Raw genomic sequence first — 24,287 nt, forward strand, 5'->3', positions numbered from 1 at the left:
CTCCATGTGGTGTGCTACAAGACAGATTTAAACTGCAGTGTACCAAGGACAGGCTGAACAACACGTTTTCAGATTGGCAGGTTTGAGACATCACAAACCTAAGGAGCCAATCCCGTTAATGGACGGGGTGACGCTATGCGTATCATTATGTGTAACCTATGGCAACCACTTTGTCGATGCGCGAGCCAGCTGTAACCATCATCGTCATTTTTGCAAACTCACTACTGACTACTAGCGTTAACGTTACTACAACTGATTACTACATTTCAAGCTAGCTAAGTTTCACTAAAGCCACTAAACGATGGCAGTGGTGTGTTTTGTTTTTGCAACGGAGTGGGCGGGGCCTATGCAGATTGGGGAATTTTTAATGAGGGAGGAGGAGGTGCCTTGGGACGATTTTTAAAAGGTAATGTTGCAGAAAAAACATATCAGACACAATTTATTATTTCAAGCAGAGCATTTTATATGTTTAAAATGTGACTGGAGCTTCTCTTTAACAAAGTGCAGTTGTGGAGTTTCAGATGAGAAAACATGATTGCAATAATGCCCGTTTAGTCTTCACCTGTTGCTCGCTTTAGCAGCTACAGATCTAGATATTTCCCTCGAGAGGTGGAGGAGACCAAAAACAGAGCAAAAAGAGAGATAAATATCGTCCTAACATACATCAGGTTGAAACAAACATCTCTCCAGATTTATGATAATGTTGCTGAAGATGGAAATAAGCAACTGCTAGCTAAAAAGCTCAACTGATCAACTTAAAAGTGATAAAATGTTGTGTTCACTGCCCGTTTCTGCCTCCATAAAAGGCCTAAAAACTCTGCAGACTTCTCTAAATCTCAACAATCACTGGACAGATTGTCACACTGTTCTGCTGAACAGACCAGGTGAAAGCAAACATTACATGTCGCACGCTCCGCCTTCACAGAGAGTTGAGCTGCTGGCTGTCAGATGTCACATGTGACTCCTTAACGCCCATAAACCCTCGCTTTACAGCCGGGGCTGTTTCCTCCTGCCAAACTGCACCACAGTGAACTCAACACTGCTGGTGTGAAAGCAGCTGAAGACAAGTGGCTTTAATTACAGCCCACACAGAGAGCTCTCTTACATCCATACAGCTGGCTGTCTGCTGACCGTCCTGTACAGTTTGTCAAGATTTCTGGAACAACTTTACGACTTCTGGGTGCTCAAAGAAGAAAAAAGGTCTGATATAAAAGTTATCAGACGTGTGGTTTCTGAGTCAGAGCCACAGAAGATCTCAGATACACGTACGCTGCCTGAAAGGTCTGCTTACTTTGCTCTGTGATGACGTTACCTCACAACCATCGGCTACCAAAACAGACTAAAATAAAACTCTGGAAATTCCCACAGCTTCACAACCAAACTCCACTCTTCCATCAGCTCAGAAACCCCCAGAGGAGAAATGTAAACTGTAGGCAGCCCACATACTGAGAGGATTACTGTACATGTCTAACCTGATGATAGACACACATGGAGTCTGACGTGGAGAGGACACGCTCCGTCGGATCTCTCTGCGGTTTTTCTTGAATATTTCTTGATTGTTTGGTCTGTAAAATGTGTAAAATAGTAAAAATATATAATTTATCTTTGGACCCAAATATGTTCAGTAAGAAGAAAAACAGTAAATTACAAGGTAAGAGGGATGGTTATTCTGGAAAATGAAGACTGAAATTAAAAATGAAGGAAGTAAAAAAACCTTGAATAAAGTGGAAACAAAAAGCAAAGCATTTTTGCAGTTCTGCTTTTTACAATCTTACACATACTGTTCTATAAATACATTTTTACAAGAAGACATTCACCCTTAAACTTTAGGAAATGTTGATTATATCCAGATGAAGATAAAAAGTGAAAAAACTTTCACTAATCTGAAGAAAACTTCGGTCAAAGAGAAAGTACAGAGTGCAGAGCGGGAAGCTTCAGTGCATTACCTTTATCTGCTTCACCTGACTGATCAAACAGAGCGGTCACAAGGACACACACACACACACACACACACACACACACACACCTGCTACTGTTTCTACAGCAAACACAGCCTTCGGACGTTACCCAGGAACCCAAACACAGATCACACACACACACATGTTCTGCTGCTAACGAACAAACACACAAACACACAAAGAAAAACAGGATCAAGAGTCAGGTCATCAGGTCTGCTTCAGAAGCTCAGACGACCTGAAACTGACCTACGACCGCACAGCTTTAATGTCCTGTCCGAATCTGTTTTAGGACGCTTCTTAAGCCCAGATCAGTTCAATGATTCAGATCAATGATTTGGTGTGAACTGGTTAGTTACAGAGTGTCTGAAGCTGTTGTGCGGAGTTGCAAAAGATTTGATCTGTCAAATCTCCAAATGCAGTTTTAGAACGGAGTTATGTCGCTGTTTCACTTCAGCCAATCAGGGAACAGCATGAATAGGCGTAGGCTCCCTGTCTCTGACGCTGCAGTAACCAAAGACGGCTCCAGATCCTCTCTTTCCAAACTCTCTGTCTTCACCGTTTATTAATCAGTGTTACAGCTAACATTGTGAGACTGTCACTGTCACTGTCATCCACTTCTTTTAATAACGATAACAGAAATCCAGCAAGTTAATTCATGTAACCTGGGCCTAATACTAACGTTATAGTGTTAACGCAGAAGTAGTGGGGTATGTCAGTGCGTCGTTGCTATGGAGACGGCCTGCTGCGTTCCGTTGCTTTGATGTGATGGCCCAGTTTTAGAACGTTTACGATCGGATGTCAGGGGATCCTTTTGTCTCGTTGCGAATCATTGATGTGAACTGACCTTTTAGGTTGCAACATCCAACATGCCGCCACTGTCAGAGCTTTGATGCCTTTTGTTTGGGACACGCCAATAAAGGAAGACTATTTGTCTTAATATGTAATCGTCTCTGATTCAAGACCAACCAATGACCTTTGATACCGTTTATCTCTCAACTGTCAAAATAAAGCAAAGATACGGAGAAGTATCCAAAAAAGAACGACTATATCACAAAATATTCTAGAAACTTCCACAGAAGGATGTCCAGAACACCATTTTTATAATACAGCTACAACGTGCGCACTAAACGCAGACTGAAATCCTTTAAATCAGAGCAATCCGATCAGTTCAGAAACACCTTCATCGGCACTGATACCCATCTTTGAGATTGTATCAGAAATTTTTAGACAGACTGGTTTATCACCTAATCATAGACTTAATTACTTTCCGTAGATAATCATTGAGTCTTTAAAGTATCCAAAGTTTTGTCAAACTTCTGAAACTCCATAAATATTAAAAGTAATGAAGCAAATCTTCATATTTGAAGAAGGAAATTACTTGAATTATTCAGTTTTTCATTTATTCAAATATTGTCTCATTTTCTATGGGAATAAGGATATATTAAAGCCTGCATATAAAACTCATGCCTCAGTCAATGATTAATGAGCCTCTATCTCTTTCTGTAAGCTTGCACGCTTCTTTTTCTGAGCTTCTTATGGATGCAGCAAAATCCCGACCCAACCTGAACGCACCACAGCAGTGATGCAACTTCAACAGCGGCAGCAGCAACTCTGTTTATAATTAATTTATACACAGAGTTCGCTGGCTGTTAGCTGAGGGTGGAGGTTTTTGTGAGATTGAACGGCTGATTATTTTACATGAAGGGACTTTGTTGGGGTTCAGAGAGCCGATATGAATACTGTGAGCTTTAGAAATGGGATGTTTTCAGCAGGTTTCAGGGTCTTACAAGGACGATTCAAGCCCAGCTAATCCTGCATGTGCTTAAGAGGAACGTCACCAAATTCCTGCAACTTTTTCCTTCCTTTAAGGAGCCAAAATTGCAGACTTGAAGCTTAGTCAGCGTGATCAATGCATCAGAAAGAAACACACTTCTGCACTGGTCTAATAGCAAACTGTGAATTCCTCCTGGTGTTGCATTTATGGGCTGAAGAGACAATCTGACAACAGAGCTTCCTCCAACATCTCCTGCACTAGAGCTGCAATGTTTAGTCTTTTAATGGAATTATTCAGACGGAAAATAATTGTTTTGACGATGGATTAAATGTTCAGGCACAAATGTTAACAGCCTGCTTGTTCCAGCTTTCACAATGTGATCATTTGCTGCTTTTCTGTGTCATTTATGATCGTACATGAAGACTAACCCTAACCCTATCGCAAAAGAAGCAAACTGAAGACGTCACATTGGGGTCTGATAAATTGGCATATTGAAACTTAAATGTGATTGTTAGTTACATTTAACAGCTTAAATTAAATTGTTTTGCTGGCTTCAGGTTGGGACACAGGTACAGCTACAAGGCAAGACACAAACATCCCATTGCTCTACGTGGAAAGCAGCTTTTCACTGGATAATCACTGGTTAGCAAACAAAGAGCCGTAAGGAGGAAACTCGGCAACGTAACGTGACACCTTGACAAGACAACAGTCCAACCCCGGGCACAGGTCAACAGAAAAGTTGGGAAATCCTTCCTAGCTTGGACATCTTGGTCAGTCTGTCCAATCAGAACCGCTCATAAGTTGGAAATCTATCCTGCAAACTAATCCTACTGCACAAAGGGAATGTATGAGGAGTGTGTGCGGTAGTTAAACATGCCAAGTCATGATTGCAGTGACTTGCAGGTCAGCCACTGAACTTTAAGGGGGGTGCATCACCTACAGATTTTATTTTGAAAATTTAAAGCAAAAAGACAAATACGTCTGCGAGCTTCGGGAAATGGCTGGAACCAATTGGGAGATGTCAACAGAGAGACGGTCTGGCTGCAGATTCAGGTGCATGCTTTGTGTACTTATTGTTTACAAATGTGTTTATTTTGCATGCAGATGTGCTTCATGTTCTGCAGGCAGACATAACGCACGCTCTATGGAAGCAGACTTCCCCTTCAGAGCGATAAAATCTCTCCATCCATCTGTCTCGCTTTAATGTGCAAAAACTTTGGCATGCTCCTTTAAGATCACAAACCTGGTTCACCTCTCCATGACAGGGGAAAAACACTCCACTGTACTCCAGTGAGAAAGAGTCTGAAGTGCATCTGTCTGTCTGTATAATGAACCTCCCGTCCCCCCTGTAATAAGCCACACAATAGACTTAAGCAGCGAGAAAAGGGAGTAATTAAAGGCTTTGTATGAAATTAAATGGAAGCTGTGTAGAATCATTAGACAGCGAGTCTTTGTAGCGCTCGTCCTCCGGTCGTTTTTTGTCTTTGCGTCTCTTTTCATGTTTCCTATTCTTCACCGAGCAAGCAGCGGCCTTTTATTCCTTTAATGATAACTCTGTCTCACGTCCCCGAACCGACTGACTGACGTGACCCTGAATTAACAGACAGAGACGGAGACAGGCGGCTATATTCAGGTTGCTAAATGTCCCTCCACGCTTCCCGCTCTTCATCCAGCAGAGGAATATCCATCATCATAAAGCGGTGTGTGTGTGTGTGTGAGAGATACAGAGACGGAGTGTGTATATGTATCGGCAGTCACGATGATAAAGTTAAAGGGCATCCTGGGTAAAATAAATGAGGCCTGATGGTTGGGAGGCCTGCACACATTGCTCTCCTGGGAGTCCTGCAGGAGCGAGATGCTGACAAAACTGACTTACAAATTGTTCCATCAGCGAGACAATGTAATCTGACTGGATCTGATGGGGCGGGGGGGATCACTCCCTGGGTTGATAATGTGGAAGGCTGAATGGAGAGACGACAGAAACAATTTGTAACACGTCCGCGCTGCATGAAAAGCTCATCCTGGTAAAACGTCCGTTTACGTTTCTGCTCCACGCGGGAATACGGCGGAGACGGGAGGTTTCTGAGTGTAAAAAATTCAATCCAACATCCGAAATATTCAAAGACACAGGGATGGGTTACTGACAGCTTGATGACAAGTTTGTGACCTCACACATTTCCTTCACATAAGTCCTGTTTCTACCGTCTCCCACAGGAGCTTTCTTATAGCGTTACTTCAACACCAATGGCGCCATTTGTTTAGGCGCCTAAACTACTTGGTTAGGTTCACAAAAAAAGATTCTGGTTTGGGTTGAAGTCTAGTTTTGTTAAATTATGTTTCTTACTTTTCATACAAAAGTGATATTAAGAAACGTATGTGATGTAAATGATGCTATGTACAAAAGTGGCTTTGCATAAAGTACAAGATGTAGTGTATTAATTACAGGTGACTTCCTTACACGACGCGAGGTACGAAGGGTCGCGTACAAAAAAATATGACAAATTTAGTCGCCAACAAATGAAATTGTTGATAATTAGTTGGTTGGGTCATCAAGCGTGTTTTTCATGCTCTGTGCGGTTGCAACATCGTTTTCGCTTTCAAAAAACCCGCTAACACCTGCTAACACTCGCTAACACCCGCTAACACCTGCTAACACCTGCTAACACCCACTAACACCCGCTAACACCCGCTAACACCCGCTAACACCCGCTTTTTTGCTTAATTGGGAAGGTTACAATCGGCATTCAGTCCCGGGTCAAATGACTCTGCAGTAGTCGGCCCTGATCGGCATTGTTAGGAACACCAAACCGGGGTCAACACGCTAATCTCCGCCCCCTTTCCCGCACGATGCTATGCTCCATTGGTAACTTCTGCGACTCCTTGTCATCTCAGCTACAAACTCCGCCCGTCTCTGTCCGAGCAGCGCTCCAACATTGTTCCAAGTTTGATAAAAAGACTGAATGAGTGATAGATACAATAAAGACCACCGTAAAATCTTCACTGGTTACTAACTCTGTCTCCGGCGCGTGTTTGTGTAATGTCAGACGGTGACGCAGCAGAAAAGAGACCGACAGGAGGATACTTCACTGGCAATGGGAAAAGAGAGAATCGGCATCTATTAGCGGGTCTTCCTGGTTCTGAAAAACCTGCGTCAACATGCTAGGTGGGAAAGGGGTATGACTCTGCTGAGCGTTGCTCATGCAAAACAGCAACCAGGAAATGACAGGTAAACAAAAGCTAGCAAAATGGCGGCGGCGGATGCATCACCATCGCGTCCTAAAACCTCTAAAGCCCCCTTTCAGTCCCAACGCTGCAAAGAAAAGGATCGCCTGCAGGATGTGTACGTCCCGGGAGCACGTCGATGATGAGCGAGCATCTGAAGAGAAAGCACGATGGACTTGATTGATTTCTCTGCTCTACCCAAGTTGTTTTTACGCCTGAATCTCCCCTTTAAAGATTTTAAAGTCAAGAGTTTCACACAACCATCCCTCCGCATCAACCTCCATCACTTAACTCTGCACAAACAGGACACACTCAAGGTGTCGCACAAATACCCCCGGCCCCCCTAATAGCTGCAGACGTCCACAGAGAACATCATTTCTAAAGCACATCCAGAGAGAGCAAGCAGAGAGGAGCGCAGGTCAGTAATCAGTCAGACCGGCTTCTTAAATCACAGCTCTGCACTCTGAGCCTCCGACAACAGCAGCTTAATGAGAGCCACGCATTAACAGCTGGACAAACACACACACGCACACACACACACACACACACACAGCAGCCTCAATCAGCTGCTGCACACACACAGACACTTTAAAGTGCTTTTTTAACCTCTCAGGGTTTAAAATGCACTTTTTGGTTCCAGTTTTGATCATTTTTACAGTTTTATGTGATTAATTAATGTTTCCTCACACAGGTCGAGCAGCAGGCGTTAAAATGCTACCTGAGAGTGGACCTCAAGGAACGTAAACACCAAGGAATGAGCTGTTTAAAGACATAAAGGAATCTTACTTTGAAGGAGATAGACGCACATGCTAACGGCTGCTAATCTGTGCGCTAATCTGCACCTTTTTTACTGAATAAATGTCTGTCTTGTGAGTGTAACACTGCACAAAAGTGACATTCGTGAAAGCATCTTCATTAGCTGCCGGGAACACCTCCACACAGATACCTGCGTCCCTGGGAAAAAGCACCGCGCGGCACAAAAAGTGACACATTTCATGTTTTCTGGGAGCTGCAGCCTTTTTTCTTTCATTCACTAACAGGGTGAAAAACCCTCAGAGATGAAAAGAGGCGGAGAGGGAGAGAGAGGATGCAGTTTGATAGAGTGTGCTCATTATAACGTAAAGGGCGTGTGAGGAAAAGATCTCGGCATGAAAGGCGTCGCGAAATTCCAGACAAGAGAAGAAGAGTCTGGTGGAGGAGTCCTTCAAGAGGCTCCATATGTGAGCAGCAACATGGCAACATGGCAACATCGCAGAGCCCAAATCATCTTTAAAGTAATCATCTCAAAGACTTTCAGCTAAATAAATGTCTGTTAAGTCTCTATCTATCACCCAGTTAGTGACACGTTTCCCATCAGCCAGCAGTGGTTGGTCTGCCAGAGAGGGTAGGCGGAGCTAAGCGGCTGCTTTTCCGCTCTCTGCAAGTGTTGCGAGTAAACAGTAATCTACTATGGCTGAACAAACAAAGAAAAGATGGATGACTACAGATACAACTTCAACAAGAAGTGAAAATCCAAAGAAGAAGAAACAAACTCGACGCTCAGATGAAGCAAACAGTCTGAAAAGGAAAGCGACCGTCAGCCAGGAAAATCAAGAGTTACGTCGAGGACGTTGAAGAGAACGAAACTGAGATCTATTATATCTTAAATACCCCAATATAATCACTTTCAGATGATTTAAAACAAGAGAAAAGCTGTACATACTCACATTTAAGTAACTCGACAACAGGAAATGTAGCACTTTGGTTGAACAAGTGACTCAAAGGGTTAAAAAAACTTTCAAAATAAAAGCTTGGTGATCTAATCTGACTTCTTCCAACTGCTACAGCCTCTGTTTTGTTTTGTTAACATATTTGGAATAACAGCCAAACCAGAGCTGCAGCAACGATCGCCCTGCAGAAAATGAAGCAGCTTTTTAAACACTTAAGAAAATCACTGGTGCTGATTATTTTTATGCCACATAGTTGTGGATCATAAAATATCAGGAAATAATGAATTATTGTTTCCCAAAGCTCGATATGACGCTAGTGAATGTCTTGTTTTATCCACAACCCAAAGATGATTAGTTTACTGTCACATTCTGATGATTATTTGTTCACTTATATGAATGAAAATCAAACATTTAATGACTCCTTAAACTTCACAAGCTCTTTGTTTGGAGGAAAACGTTCCGACTGCATTTTCTTCTTGGCTCATTTTAAAATGTTCCTCCGTGTAAACACGCTGAGGTAAAGTGAGTTCAGCTCTCTGGTTTCATGACGCGCCCGTGACATCATCGACAGCCCGCAGCGACACAAGACGAGTAAACAAAGCAGACCAAAGTTCACTGAGTCACTCAGACGTTTGACTTCCTGTTCTGCTGTACTCCTCCAAGAGTGACAACGCCCGACTCGGCCAATCAGAGGGGAGCTCTCGGAGGAGTGGAATGTCACCTGGCTCTGTCATTGGCCCAGGTGGGACAGGTGTGTTTGTGTGTCATGTCACTGAAACCTTGTTGTAAACTTGTGTGTTCCTGTTTTTGTCCCTGGCTCAGAACTATGGGTGTCAGTTAGCTTTTCTGCTAGCTTTAGCATGCTAACTCGCTAATGTGCTCTGTTGCATCACAATATTTTAAGGTGTTTTGGTATATTTCTTATTCTTTTAACTTTTTTTGGACTTTTATATTTTGTATTGTCGCGGTCTCTTTATGTTTTGTGTTTAGCGCTAGCTCTGTGAGAATTTCCCTGCACATCCTAAAGATGCCTGAGGCTAATTAAGTTCTTAAATTTGGTGATAAATATTTGCAAAAATATCCAGACTTACATCACGATGATTTCGACCATGCTGCACAGCCCTAGTTAGAGCACAAATTGCAGCTGGCTCAGCACAAAATATGTGTCAAAAATCTGTCTAATTGGCGCCGAGTTTAAAATTGCAGGTGCGAAAACAAAGCATATGCATGCAGGTGAAGGTTGTCAGTGCTTTGTGTTTAACAGACTGTTCCCGTGGCGACGTAACACAGCATTTCTATCTGTTTGTAATCTGTGATCATAGGCTGCGTGCAAATTGAAAGCACAGTGTTAGAGAGATAAAACCGTGTGTAACAGATGGACGTCACGCTCTCGCCGCTGACCGTCTGCTGTCTGCTGCAGAGCTGGCTCAGGATTCCTGCAGCATGTGTTCGGACACTTTGTTCGTCTGGCAACCGGGAAAAGTTTCAGTTTGCAGAGATGTCTGTGCGAATCGTTGGCTGCTTCTTCACTGAACATGTTAGTTTCTTAAATGTAGTTAATCTCATACAGCGTGTCCTCGCCTCTATTAGAAACATGTGGTTGTTTTTATCCCAAACTCACAGCAGCTCCTGTGTTCATACATCAAAATAAGAGTCTTCACTCGTAACCTCAAAGCCTGAAATTAAATTACTCTTCCCTAAAACTTGGCAGAGACAACAAGCGAAGACTGAGCGAGGGGAAACCTCGTGAAAGCTTTGGCCGCTCTCTCCGCGCTGTGGTGATTTAAAACAGGAAGAGAGCATCAGTCTTCACAGGTCAGGGGTTAAAGAGGCAGAGGTCATGAATGCAGAGTCACATCGATGTTCACACACTTTCAGACGCACATTTGCACACATTTGTTACCCTGTCTGTTTGGTTTGGAGTGTGTAGTTCGCTTGTTGATGGGATTAAGTGTGTGTTTTCTTTCACTGGTTGTTGGCAGGAGAAGTTATTTTCTGCTTTTAATTATTTACATGTTTGTGTTTGTGCTTGTAAGATAAATTATGCGGGGTTTTCAGAGTCAGTGTATTCATGTGTGTGTGCATGAGATGCTTAAACTTACTTACTTAAACACATTATTTCATTAAATAGACAATGCATGCTTTCAGTTATGTGGCCGAGGATTATAACTGCATTAAATGGAGTCGAGCAAAGCTACACATGCTTGGAGATCACCGTGCAGAAATACACGATACAGTTGCAACTTTTAACTTTTAAATCAAATGTGTGCAACTTAATTTCTCTGCACAAGAATAAAAAAGCTACTTTTGGGAGCTCATAATTCAAGGCGGAGTCAATTTGCGGACTAAGACTTTAACTTTAACACGTCTTGTACTATTAGATGCAAGACTTTTACGTGCAGCAAAGTATTTGCTCGTTTTATTTGCTTACAAAAGGTTCTACATATGTCTTTAAGCACTGGTTGCACTGTTGCACTGCACACCAAACTCTTTGCATGCATGCCAGATTTAAACTCCAGCTTGAATAGACAGAGTCGTGCAAACATTTAATCCAATTATTATACAAATATTTTGCTTAATTGCCAAATATTGAATCATAACGGAGCGCTAATCCAACTAAATTAAATTAAACATAATCTCCAGTTATTACTTTTGGGTTTTGTTTTAATAAAGTTAAAACCGACTAATTTCACTGTTCATTTCTCATTTAAAGGGCCACGCACCTCTCACAGTCGTAGTTTGATTCCTGCAGGCCTCAGGCTGAGCTCAACAACACAACTGAGCCACGTGACCGAGCCGCCTGCATTCCACTCAAACAGGTTTCTGATGGTCTAACTGTACTGTCTCGATCAATGAGCGCGTTAGCCGACAGTCTGAGAGCATTTCTCGGGGCTTTCCCAACAACATTCCTCTGACGCTTAGCTTAGCTAACATTTTTTCAACTGTGGTGCAGGATCCGGCTAGCTTTAGCAAATTCACAAAGATGAAATTGTAATTGTTGATTTTCAATGTCTTTGCTTATTAAAAAACTGAAGGCAAAATGCTAAGTGCTACAGGAAGTGTTGAGCTAATAGTTGATTGCTAGCAAGCTAGGATCATGCTAGTGCTAGTCAGTTAAAATATCTAACTTTTTATTTTCTATGTACTTTTCTGTTTACTAGCTAGCTAGCTTTTTGGCTAACATTTGGAGTGTTTACTAGCTAGCTAGCGTTTTGGCTAACATTTGGAGTGTTTACTAGCTAGCTAGCGTTTTGGCTAACATTTGGAGTGTTTACTAGCTAGCTACCGTTTTGGCTAACATTTGGACTTTGCAACTGTCTTGTTCCTCAAATTTTTAACGGACATTTGTCCTTATTTTACGACGCTTTTGATAAATAAATTATCAACTAAATCAATCGCTGTTAGCTGCCTACAACCTCAGACTTCATTGAAATTAATCTTCAAAAGACTAATTTGACATTTTTTCTTCTTTCTCAGGGTAAAAAGAGGAGATGGATACCTATCTCAAGTCTTTGTTGACATGAAGCTACAGTCATCAGCTGGTTAGCTTAGCTTACCATAAGCATTGTAATGCTCAAATAAGTCTAGTTCCCAAAATGTCAAACTATTCCTTTAAGCGTTGGCAGGACCAAGCCTTAAAGACAGGAAACAACAGTAAAGTCACGTGTGTTAGCTCCCGCGGCTAACGCTTGCAGACCTGCACACATCTTTCCCAATCCAATGTAGATTTCCCAACAATGTACGAGTCCATTTGAACCTGCTAAATCTGGTCTGACTGAACGTTTAGACCAGAGTAAAGTCCAGTTAAAACACAAACAGAGGAGAGAAGAGGAAGCGAACATCAAGAAGCTACCAAATGCAAAACGTGCAAGTCAAACCAGGTCTAGGCCGATGTCCATGTCATGAATAGAGGAAACACACAGAGGTTATTGCTCTTTGATTTCCCTTCTCTGTAAATTATAAACTTGAGAGTAAGCCTTCTTCTCCGTTCTGCCCAATAAGAAACCAATTAAACTCTTTTTGCCTCCAAGAAATATTTGTACAACTTCCCAAGAACTGCGTGCTCCATTTCCCAGTCGGAAGATAACGTAAAACACTGTACGGTTTACCCCTCAGGCGGTTAAACGTGAACTTCAGCTGCTTACTAAGTTAGGAGAGAGTGTTTGTGTTGTGCTGTGTGTGGAGGCACGTGTTCTGGCTTCTAGCAAAACACTAAAAAAGGATTTACTGTTGAGGTTATTCAAAGGGACACAATGCTTTTGAACTATCGATTGCTATAAGAAGACGTTAAAGCTTCTGTACCGCTGAAAAATGAACAGAAGCAACATTAATGTGTTTAAGGACACATTTCATCACTGGAAGCTTGAATCTGCAGTTTGGTGCAAGTTTTATTGGACTGTTTCCAAGAGAATCTGTCTCCAAGCCGTGTATGCAAACAGCACACCTGAACGTTTCCAGCATTTATTCCCTCTGCAATAAATTAAACATGACAATAAACTGCTCAAGCAGCCTTGAAGCTGCATGCTCGAGCGATCCGAGCGCCGTATTAGCCATAACATCAAACAACCAGTTTAAACAGAGCGGTGAAGCTGCAGCTATCAGGGTTTTATGGCTACAGAGCTCAAGGCGCAGCGTGGAGGCTATTCTAATCCATTAACTGACACCATGGGCAATTACCTTCCCATCATGTACAGAAATGCTTGGAAGCAGATGGCCAACAGGACAGTGTTGTTTCAAAGATTCATAGCTGCACACATGAAGACGAGGTTAATGTGTTTTAATGACCTTTGGAGCCAAAGATTTGACTAAGTAGAATCATTATCTGGCTGCTTTTGTAACGGTGCAAGCACTTCTGATCAATACTGCCATCAGAAAACATCTGTTTCACCCACTAACTGTGTGCAATATTAGGGAGATCGCACTGATACCACCTCAGAGCTTTAAAGTCTCCCTCTAACTTCCAATTATCCTCCTCGGGATTAGTATGGATTTAATGGGGAGAATCGATAAAAGATAATGGTTTTTAGGCAGCTGGTATAAAGAGCCAGAATGTGAAGTTAACTCTGGAAGAAGTCAGTCAAGTCTGGAATACATTATAAAAGCCGTGTCACCCACTCAACAGGATCAGCCCACTTGCTGAGGCTCCAGATGTTCTGTGCATTGATTAGTTCCCAACACATTCCGTTGTCACTCCCTAATGCGCCAGACTTCGTTTAAGAATCTGGGAGTTGAGTATGACCTCACATATCCGCAAAGACGAGTGCCTCCATAACAGGTTTCCACTCTTGAGACTAACCATTACAGCCCAGTCGTTACTTCGGCTTATATAAAACACATACAACAACACCTTTAAAAGTTGTGCCATTCTTAGTTTTAAAATAAACCCGCCCACTAACTAAAAGTTCTTAAAACTGTCTTTGCTACATCAATTGCAGCTCTTTACATACATTACACCAATTTTGAAAGTTTTACTCAAGTAAAGGCTCACAACATATACGCCGAATCATTATTAACTCAATATCATGTGTAAAACACCACAAGTTCTGCAACATTGTGCGCTAGCGATTCGCTAACAATCAATACATTGTGAAAATACATGTTTTACAGGCGGAGTTCTGGGTGACGTTCTCTAAACAAGAAAAAGGGGCGAAAACACGTTCATAAGAAATCACGAGTGCCTTACAAAGCTTTAAAATCCCCTTAAAGCTTTTCCTGTTGTGAAAAGCGTTTGGAAACCGTTCATGTGTTTGTGAAACTCAGGCCAAAACAGGTAAATATGAAAAGAAGTAAAACATGCAAACGCAGCTTACCTCTGGATATATCGTCCTGTGTCACCGTACAGCCGAGTTTGGTGTCTGTATTCCGCACAAAAAGTTGGAAAATGAAAGTCGTCCTCTGCGTACCAACGGTCCTTTAAAAATCAAAAATAAAAGTTCCCAAATTTACATCCTGATTCGAGGAAACGAGTCAAACTGGAGCGAAATAAACGTGCGTTGGAGCTGCGCAGCCGCTGCAGTCACAGCTGAAGTTTAGTTTAACAATTATTCCCACGACAAAACAAGTAGACTCGTCCTTCCCACGCCCAGGAACCCGGCTAACTACATGCCCGGCTCAGGTGTAATAATTCATGACACACACTCACACACACACGTATCCAGGTTCAAACGTCAGGACAGGAGTGTGTGCTCTCTGTATCCAGTCAGTGCAGTGACGGAGCGCGCACACATCCAGCCGGATCTTCAGCCAGGAGCTCCGCTGCTGCAAACGGCGCGATACGCAACCAAAGTGGGGAGAATCAGGATGAGGGTTTTTTCTTCCTCCTCCTCCTCCTCCTCCCATAACTAACCCCCAATGCCTGTAGGCTGCGTTAAGTAAGCAAGAGTGAGCTGCATGAACACATGAAGTCTGGCAAGGTTCCTTTCAAAATAAAAGCTGTGTCTTCCTGAATAGAGGATTAGAGAGACAAATGGGTACAAATAAAATAATACAAAACAAGAAAAGATCATAATGTTAGATGGCTGAAAAAACAGTCAAATTATGGATCTAAATATTAAAGTGTGCAGCACCAATGTGAAATATGTTTTTATTTTTATAATTAACCACTTTTTAACCAGGAAATAAAAAGGTAAAGCCTCTTGAGGGACTAAAACAAGAAGTCTAAAGTTAAAAGACAACAGCACATATCCCAGAAAAAACATTTCAACAAACCCACTGCGACTAAAGTTGTAGGATACATAACATACATTTTGCACACCTCAATGCAATTTGCACCCTTGCATGCCTGTGCTTCATCACGCTGTCAGACTAGTTTAATTAAACATATCCACATCCACAAGTATGAAGACTAATATTGCCCATCTAAAATTTTAATTGTAGGCCTGAGCAGTAAATATAATCTTGGCATACTTAACACATTGTTTTTAACGTGTTGTTGGTGGACACTTCCTGCAAAGAGAGCTAAAGACAGTGTTGGAAATTTAAGATCTGGAGAGAAAACACTTGAAATGTTTTCATCCTTAACAGTAAAATGTCCTTTTGTTTTTATTTTCGTACCGTGCATGACTTTCCTGTTGGTATGGGATACGTTAAAACTGCTAACTTGACTTTAATGCTCGTAAAATGTTACTGACTTAGTGTTTTCAAATCTCTAGTCATTGTGTTTGTCAAAACCACGCTCTGGGATTTTATTCTGAAAATCGCTGCCGGAAGACTTTCCGTGTATTCTTACCGGCTTGACAGCGGCAGATTAAACTCTGTCCCATGGGTTTAAATTGAAGGCCATTCAAGAACTACCCTTGACAGCAGACACAGCAGGGAAATGAAAATGCATTGCGATCACATTTTACATAAAGAATGTGATATATTTTAAAAAATGCAGCAAGCCAAAGAAATCACTGCTAAAACAAATAATCTGTTGCTTACTTCCCGACAGATGTTGCACGTGCTGCAGCCTAATCCATGCTTAGATTAAAACCACTTTTAAATAGATCACAGACGGTTTAATTAGCATAAATAATCATTCATACTGAGTCCCCTGAGAGACGTCAGCTGGATTCAGTTTCGTTTAATCTTTATATTTTCTGTCTCCTGTGCCGTCATTTTCTGGACATTTTAAATGGAAGCAATCTTCACAGAGGTCTGGGAGAGTGGTCGCGCTGTCAAGCCCAGTTAAGCGTGCAGTCGCCCCCGCTGCTAATTCGAGGGCCTGGCGGGGCACAATGGAGGCTTTGTTGTTGGAGAATTTGTCTGAGAAGTAATCCTTGACACTGGGCCATTCAGGGGCCTAACCTTTTGTTTCATAAGACTCCTGCATGTTACAGTAGGCATCGCTGCGTTAGGACAACTTCAAGGAGCGCGAGTTTCCTGCTATGGCAGGAATGATTTATGTCTGGAGAAAGCTCTGAGTATGGCTGTGTGCGTCTGCGTTTTGGGGCATTTGGGTGCACAAGGGTCAAAGGTCATGGGCAGGGAATGAAGCTGAAGCCTTGTTAGACACACTTTCCTTTTAAACACTGTGTTTAATTGTTTTACAGTTTGTTTTTGGTCTTTTTTTGTTAGTTAAATTCTGAGATTTATACTTTTGTTTGCTGAGTTTGTCTTTTATTCTTTCTTTTGTGTATTTGATGTTGATTTTGTGTATTTTAAAGGCCCATCTATGGATCGGCATGGATTATACATGCTGTGGTGTGCTGCAAAAGGTTACGGCATTGGTTTTACTTTTCTTATGTAATGTTATGCTAGGCTCTTAGCATTCTTTCCTCAATGTTGCTGCATGTTTGGAGCTGCTGGGTGTCTTTTTGTTTGCACTTTCCTTGTAGACTCCTTCGATAAAGAGCAACCCTCCATCTCTCTTTTCCTTGCACATGGATTTTAATGACCCAAAAAATACAATAACATCAGGTTTTATCCAATTATTTGGATCCAATTTGGCATATTGCACATTTTGTGTTTTTGAGAGGAAATTAAGAGTTTAGATTAGATTACTTCCGATAGTATTAGATTTGATTAGACCGGATTAAAGCGTGTCATTAATCTCCTGTGGGAAAACTCATTTTCCACTAAATCAACTCTGACAACAAACAATCCAGACATTGTGTTCAGTACACAGCAAAAACAAACAAATACAATCCATTTCAAACAGGACAAATGACTGAGCGAGCACCTAAGAGTCTTGAATCAAAAGTATTGCGTACTTGTGAAAAGCAATCTACTTATGCACTCTGTTGTGAATCAGATCATTTCAACATTAAAGGTGAAAGGGTGCACAAACAGGTGGATGGAGTTATGAATGCTGGCTGCACACGAATCTTTAAATGGTTCTGCACAGGAAACACATCTTAAAGAGCGCATACACAATCAGGGTGTGAGTGTCACCACGTGTCAGTCATGTTACACTGATAGACCCATTAAGTGCTGACAGGCTAACCGGCTAACTGACTTATCACTCGGGCTGACAGACTTCTTCCTTTTTGGCTGACAAACTGTCTTTCTGCTCATCCGACTGGTTAATTATCTGTCGGGTGTGTGTGTGTGTGTGTGTGTCTGTGGCTGCCTGCGTATTTGACTTGCTACTCATATGGATGTCTGGATGGTTTGCAGGGTTCACTGGTCGGCTAAATGAGCTGTAAAACACAGTGTTGGAATAAACAGAGGCATTGTGTGTGTTTGTGTTTGCACTGTCTCCTCAAACAGAGCACACGCAAATACTGTCGCACATGCTCACGTGCACACTCTTTGATGTGTTTCAGTGACTCTACAGCCTGTCAATACACATTATTTAGACCTGGGTCTGCACATAGGGACACACACACTACCAGACTAGACTTGTTCAGGCTCACCAACGAGTCAAAAGTCTGGATATGATAAAGCTTGTCAGGAGTGGGATTTGAACCCACGCCTCCATTTGGAGACCAGAGGTCCCTTGGATCCGGAAGGAGTCATACCTTGAGTCTGGCGCCTTAGACCGCTCGGCCACCCTGACACCTGAATGCAGACCTTTACTACATCCTAGGTCCTTACCAGATCTAGGAGCACTATTTTTGATTTCAGTAGAAGGTTTCACTGCAAGTTCTCTTACAAATGTTTGGTGGTATGTGTCAAAGTGAGACTGGACGAATAGTCAAAACAGTTGGGTTTTTGTCGTCTCACCAATCTAAGGGAGCAAAGGAACTTGTGGTAAAACAATGTCAGGAGTGGGATTCGAACCCACGCCTCCATGTGGAGACCAGAAGTCCCTTTGATCAGGAAGGAGTCATACCTTGAGTCTGGTGCCTTAGACCGCTCGGCCACCCTGACACTGAATGCTGGCCTTTACTACATCCTAGGTCCTTACCAGATCTAGGAGCACTATTTTTGATTTCAGTAGAAGGTTTCACTGCAAGTTCTCTTACAAATGTTTACACTAGTGGTATGTGTCAAAGTGACACTGGACGAATAGTCAAAACAGTTGGGTTTTTGTCGTCTCACCAATCTAAGGGAGCAAAGGAACCTGTGGTAAAAAAATGTCAGGAGTGGGATTTGAACCCACGCCTCCATTTGGAGACCAGAAGTCCCTTTGATCAGGAAGGAGTCATACCTTGAGTCTGGCGCCTTAGACCGCTCGGCCACCCTGACACTGAAAGCTGACTTTTACTACATCCCAGGTCCTTACCAGATCTCCCTCGCAAATATTTACTATGACAGTGTGATTCAAAGTGAGACTGGTTGGATAGTCAAATAATTGTGACTTTGTATTCTTACCAACCAAAGCAGCAGTGGAACTTGTGGTAAAAGCTTGTCAGGAGTGGGATTTGAACCCACGCCTCCATCTGGAGACCAGAAGTCCCTTAGCTCAGGAAGGAGTCACACCTTGAGTCTGGCGCCTTAGACCGCTCGGCCATCCTGACACATGAACACAGTCCTTTACTACTACTTACTATCATAGGTCCTCACCAGATCTATGAGCATACATTTTTATTTCAGTAAAAGATTTAACTGCAACTTCCCTCCCAAATATTTACTCTGATAGTGTGATTCAAAGTGAGACAGGTCCTTACCAGATCTCCCTCGCAAATATTTACTATGACAGTGTGATTCAAAGTGAGATTGGATGGAAAGTCAAAACAGTTGTGACTTTGTACTCTAACCAATAAAAGGTAACAATGGAACTTGTGGTAAAAATATGTCAGGAGTGGGATTTGAACCCACGCCTCCATTTGGAGACCAGAAGTCCCTTAGCTCAGGAAGGAGTCACACCTTGAGTCTGGCGCCTTAGACCGCTCGGCCATCCTGACACATGAACACAGTCCTTTACTACTACTTACTATCATAGGTCCTCACCAGATCTATGAGCATACATTTTTATTTCAGTAAAAGATTTAACTGCAACTTCCCTCCCAAATATTTACTCTGATAGTGTGATTCAAAGTGAGACTGGTTGGATAGTCAAATAATTGTGACTTTGTAAACGGTAAATGGACTGTACTTATATAGCACTTTTTTCTAGTCTTTGTGACCACTCAAAGCTGCTTTTGCCCAACTATCAATCAGATATCACATTCATACCCATTGTCTATGCCACCGGTGGCAATTTGGGGTTCAGTGTCTTACCCAAGGACACTGCGACATGTAGCCTGGGGGAGCTGGGGATCGAGCCTCCGACCATCCGATTGAAAGACCAACGACTCTACCACTGAGCCACAGCTGCCCCGGCTCTTTGGTATTCTTACCAAACCAAAGCAGCACCAAAACCTTGTCAGGAGTGGGATTTGAACCCACGCCTCCATTTGGAGACCAGAAGTCCCTTTGATCAGGAAGGAGTCACACCTTGAGTCTGGCGCCTTAGACCGCTCGGCCATCCTGACACATGAACACAGTCCTTTACTACATCCTAGGTCCTTAACAGTTTTAAAGCACCATTTTTGATTTGCAATAAAGGTTTCACTGCAAGTTCTCTCGCAGAGTGTGTCAAAGTGAGATTGGATGGAAAATCAAAACAGTTGTGACTTTGTACTCTTACAGCAAACTTGGTAAAGTGATTTTCAGGAGTCAGATTTGAACCCTGGCCTCCATTTGGAGACCAGCATTCCCTTTGATCAGGAAGGAGTCAACTCATGAATCGGGTGCTTTAGACCGCTCGGCCATCCTGACAAGCAAGTGTTGTCCCTCACTACATCCAGTCTGATCCTTACCAGAGGTAGGAGCACCAATTTGGATTTACAATTAAATAATTCAATTAAACAAAAAGCAATGGAACACCAACACTGTTAGCAAGGCTGTATATTCTCATGTGAGCTTCTATCAAGTATTTAAATATGTGAATCAGCAGAGATACATTGTTCATTTAAAGTAAATGTGACCTTGTATTCTTACCATACTTAGGAAGCAAAGGTGTCTTGTTGTGACTCGTCACACATTCAGCGTTAATCCCATCTGCCTTTTCTCAAAGACTGATGTTGACATATGACCTTTGACCCCTTGTGCCTGGTGACCTTCCCACATACCAGAGTGTCTGGTCAGCCATCCATGATTGACACATTCCCCTTTTCTGCTCGTCTTTCGATTTCATGTTTTGCAGCTGAACAAAATGAAACAGACAAGAACACAGAACAGATTTGTTTCTAAATCTACATAAACATCAGATCAATCCATATGTTTAAGCTGACGCACTCTTTGGTTTAAAATTCAGGAATAGCATCAAATTCATATCCGGTGAATTTATAGTAGCTGATTATGTGAACCTTATTTGGAATATGTTCTGCGAGAAAAATGTCAAAATAGAGTCTGTCTGACTTCAGCTGCTGCATCATAACAAATGGATTTTATGCGGCTGCCCATTATTCAGACCGGCAGACCTTTATTCGAAATTCTAGTAGAGACATCAAAGTTTCCAACAGCAACACCACAAACATTTTTTATGGGTACAAAACCATTTAGAATATTGAATTCTATGGACTACAGCTTTATCATGACTTGGTTATTTCATTCAATATGAGCAGTGCTACGGTATTAAAAAGCAACCCAATTTGAAAGATGGTTCATTTGTCTCTTTGACTTTGAAGCTATTTATGGTGAGACAAACATTTGAAAGAAAGATCAAAGCTATCAATCCATCCATCAATTCATATATCCACTAACACTAACTATGTTTTATTGTAACAGGAACATTTAAGCAGACGTATGCAGTTTTCTTTATGGAAACAGCTGTCACACAAAAGAAGGGACGAGTTTAGATTTTGTTGTTCTTTTACCAACCTACATCTGTGTGTAAAGGTTTGTCAGGAGTGGGATTTGAACCCACGCCTCCATTTGGAGACCAGAAGTCCCTTTGATCAGGAAGGAGTCACGCCTTGAGTCTGGCGCCTTAGACCGCTCGGCCATCCTGACAGCTGCTGTGGTTTGACAGTCTTAGTCTATCAATCATGGGGATTCTAGACTTTAGCAAAACTTTCAAAAGCCATCCTTTCAGAATGGTAACCATAGAATTCAGCAGTTTCCTCATGCTGATCACTTACTTGCAGGTTGATGCAAATTCTCCATCCAGAAGGAGGTTCTGTATGTTGCTGTGGCTCTGCAAGGTAGTGAACCCTAAATGGTTAGAGTGGTCGGAACACAAGAATAGCACTTTATAATTTTTTTAATTGTTTAGGAATCTCTCATTAATTCATCCATTCATCCATCCATCCATCCAACCATCCATTCATCCATCCATCCATCCAACCATCCATTAATCCATCCATCCATTAATCCATCCATCCATTAATCTATCCATCCATTAATCTATCCATCTATCCATCCATTAATCCATCCATCCATTAATCCATCCATTAATCCATCCATCCATTAATCTATCCATCCATTAATCCAACCATCCATTAATCCATCCATCCATTAATCTATCCATCCATTAATCCATCCATTAATCCATCCATCCATTAATCCATCCATCCATTAATCTATCCATCCAACCATCCATTAATCCATCCATCCATCCATCCATTAATCCATCCATTAATCCATCCATCCATTAATCCATCCATTAATCCATCCATCCATTAATCTATCCATCCAACCATCCATTAATCCATCCATCCATTAATCTATCCATCCATCCATCCATTAATCCATCCATCCATTAATCCATCCATTAATCCATCCATCCATTAATCTACCCATCCAACCATCCATTAATCTATCCATCCATCCATCCATTAATCCATCCATTAATCCATCCATCCATTAATCCATCCATTAATCTATCCATCCATTAATCCATCCATTAATCCATCCATCCATTAATCCATCCATCCATTAATCTATCCATCCAACCATCCATTAATCCATCCATCCATCCATCCATTAATCTATCCATCTATCCATCCATTAATCCATCCATCCATTAATCCATCCATTAATCCATCCATCCATTAATCCATCCATCCATTAATCTATCCATCCATTAATCCATCCATCCATTAATCCAACCATCCATTAATCCATCCATCCATTAATCTATCCATCCATTAATCCATCCATTAATCCATCCATCCATTAATCCATCCATCCATTAATCTATCCATCCAACCATCCATTAATCCATCCATCCATCCATCCATTAATCCATCCATTAATCCATCCATCCATTAATCCATCCATTAATCCATCCATCCATTAATCTATCCATCCAACCATCCATTAATCCATCCATCCATTAATCCATCCATTAATCCATCCATCCATTAATCCATCCATTAATCCATCCATCCATTAATCCATCCATCCAACCATCCATTAATCCATCCATGCATCCATTAATCCATCCAACCATCCACTAATCCATCCATTAATCCATCCATCCATCCATCCATCCATTAATCCATCCAACCATCCATTAATCCATCCATTAATCCATCCAACCATCCATCCATCCATTAATCCATCCATCCATTAATCCATCCATCCAACCATCCATTAATCCATCCATGCATCCATTAATCCATCCAACCATCCATTAATCCATCCATTAATCCATCCAACCATCCATTAATCCATCCATTAATCCATCCAACCATCCATCCATCCATGTTTTACTGTAACTTTAAGAAAAAAAACAGCACATTTAAATATATATCTGCGATGTCCACACAAAACCTGTGATGAAAGGCTTGTCAGGAGAGGGATTTGAACCCACATGTCCTTTGGGAAACCAGAAGTCCCATTGTTAAGAAAGGAATCAACTCATAAGTCTGGCACCTTAGACCGCTCGACCATCCTAACATTGACCTGTCAAAGGTAATCATATGTCTGAAATTGATCAAAACTTACCAAAGTCACCATTTTGGATTGGTAACCAGCATCTATCCATCGATATGGATGTAAACTCTCCAACTCTGTGTTCCTTTATGTTACATCAAGGAAAAAAACAGGGAATTGATTTGAATTTTAGAGGTTAAAAATACTTGAATAAGTCATTCATTGTTTTGTGGAGGTGTCACATTTAAATTTTGACTGCCTCTTTACTCAGAATGTAAAATCCAGCTCTGTCAGGAGTGGGATTTGAACCCACGCCTCCATTTGGAGACCAGAAGTCCCTTTGAGCAGGAAGGAGTCAAGTCTTGAGTCTGGCGCCTTAGACCGCTCGGCCATCCTGACAGCTGGTCCAATGAGGCAGCAATCTTCAGCCTGAAGCTAGCACCTCCATTATGGTTCAATGACACCATTCAACTATCCCTTAATCAATCCCTCCGTGCATCCACCCATCCATCTACGGGAATGTTGGTTATTTCTGAGCTGAAAGAGGTATTTAAACAGCTCATTATTACAGTGCCCATAGGTGTGTGTGTGTGTGTGAGAGACGTGTCAGATGTGAATGATTTATGAGTATGTAAATGAGATAGCCGGACTGTTGAAGGACAGCGAAGAGCAAAACTGTACACACACACACACACACACACACACACACACACATAAAATTCTGTCAAAGCCGCCAATCTAAAACTCAGCTTATTCTCCATTTCATATTTACAATAAACATTAGCTGTTTCTCAGGCAATAAGAATTATCATAATCTAAATGATGTGTTTACATTACAGTCGGCGACAGCGGACAGAAGCTGCATGTAAATAAGGCTATTTGTGGAAAACGCTG

The 24,287-nt window shown here is 41.8% G+C and overlaps 1 protein-coding gene and 8 non-coding genes across 9 annotated transcripts in view; all 9 read right to left on the minus strand.

Moving 5' to 3' along the window:
• LOC138599219 (plexin-B2-like) overlaps positions 1 to 14,926 on the minus strand; it is a 180,961-nt gene extending 166,035 nt beyond the window's left edge. The window contains exon 1 of the mRNA XM_069670723.1: positions 14,474 to 14,926. The gene's annotated coding sequence lies outside the window, so the exon portion shown is untranslated. The remainder of the gene's footprint in view (positions 1 to 14,473) is intronic.
• A 3,107-nt stretch (positions 14,927 to 18,033) lies between these two features.
• On the minus strand, positions 18,034 to 18,144 carry trnal-caa (transfer RNA leucine (anticodon CAA)). The gene is made up of 2 exons: positions 18,107 to 18,144; positions 18,034 to 18,079 (listed from the first exon to the last, which is right to left on the minus strand). It is a non-coding gene; the product is annotated as a tRNA-Leu (tRNA).
• A 203-nt stretch (positions 18,145 to 18,347) lies between these two features.
• On the minus strand, positions 18,348 to 18,458 carry trnal-caa (transfer RNA leucine (anticodon CAA)). The gene is made up of 2 exons: positions 18,421 to 18,458; positions 18,348 to 18,393 (listed from the first exon to the last, which is right to left on the minus strand). It is a non-coding gene; the product is annotated as a tRNA-Leu (tRNA).
• Positions 18,459 to 18,665: 207 nt separating this feature from the next.
• On the minus strand, positions 18,666 to 18,776 carry trnal-caa (transfer RNA leucine (anticodon CAA)). The gene is made up of 2 exons: positions 18,739 to 18,776; positions 18,666 to 18,711 (listed from the first exon to the last, which is right to left on the minus strand). It is a non-coding gene; the product is annotated as a tRNA-Leu (tRNA).
• Positions 18,777 to 18,937: 161 nt separating this feature from the next.
• On the minus strand, positions 18,938 to 19,048 carry trnal-caa (transfer RNA leucine (anticodon CAA)). The gene is made up of 2 exons: positions 19,011 to 19,048; positions 18,938 to 18,983 (listed from the first exon to the last, which is right to left on the minus strand). It is a non-coding gene; the product is annotated as a tRNA-Leu (tRNA).
• Positions 19,049 to 19,324: 276 nt separating this feature from the next.
• Positions 19,325 to 19,435, minus strand: trnal-caa (transfer RNA leucine (anticodon CAA)). The gene is made up of 2 exons: positions 19,398 to 19,435; positions 19,325 to 19,370 (listed from the first exon to the last, which is right to left on the minus strand). It is a non-coding gene; the product is annotated as a tRNA-Leu (tRNA).
• Positions 19,436 to 19,894: 459 nt separating this feature from the next.
• trnal-caa (transfer RNA leucine (anticodon CAA)) lies at positions 19,895 to 20,005 on the minus strand. The gene is made up of 2 exons: positions 19,968 to 20,005; positions 19,895 to 19,940 (listed from the first exon to the last, which is right to left on the minus strand). It is a non-coding gene; the product is annotated as a tRNA-Leu (tRNA).
• Positions 20,006 to 21,416: 1,411 nt separating this feature from the next.
• On the minus strand, positions 21,417 to 21,527 carry trnal-caa (transfer RNA leucine (anticodon CAA)). The gene is made up of 2 exons: positions 21,490 to 21,527; positions 21,417 to 21,462 (listed from the first exon to the last, which is right to left on the minus strand). It is a non-coding gene; the product is annotated as a tRNA-Leu (tRNA).
• Positions 21,528 to 23,681: 2,154 nt separating this feature from the next.
• trnal-caa (transfer RNA leucine (anticodon CAA)) lies at positions 23,682 to 23,792 on the minus strand. Its single transcript has 2 exons — positions 23,755 to 23,792; positions 23,682 to 23,727 (listed from the first exon to the last, which is right to left on the minus strand). It is a non-coding gene; the product is annotated as a tRNA-Leu (tRNA).
• Between the last annotated feature and the right edge of the window lie 495 nt (positions 23,793 to 24,287).

The sequence above is a fragment of the Semicossyphus pulcher genome, unplaced genomic scaffold (genome assembly GCF_022749685.1).
Source record: "Semicossyphus pulcher isolate SPU_LCO1_2020_fin unplaced genomic scaffold, fSemPul1.0.p SCAF_20, whole genome shotgun sequence".
Taxonomy (NCBI): Eukaryota; Metazoa; Chordata; class Actinopteri; order Labriformes; family Labridae; genus Semicossyphus; species Semicossyphus pulcher.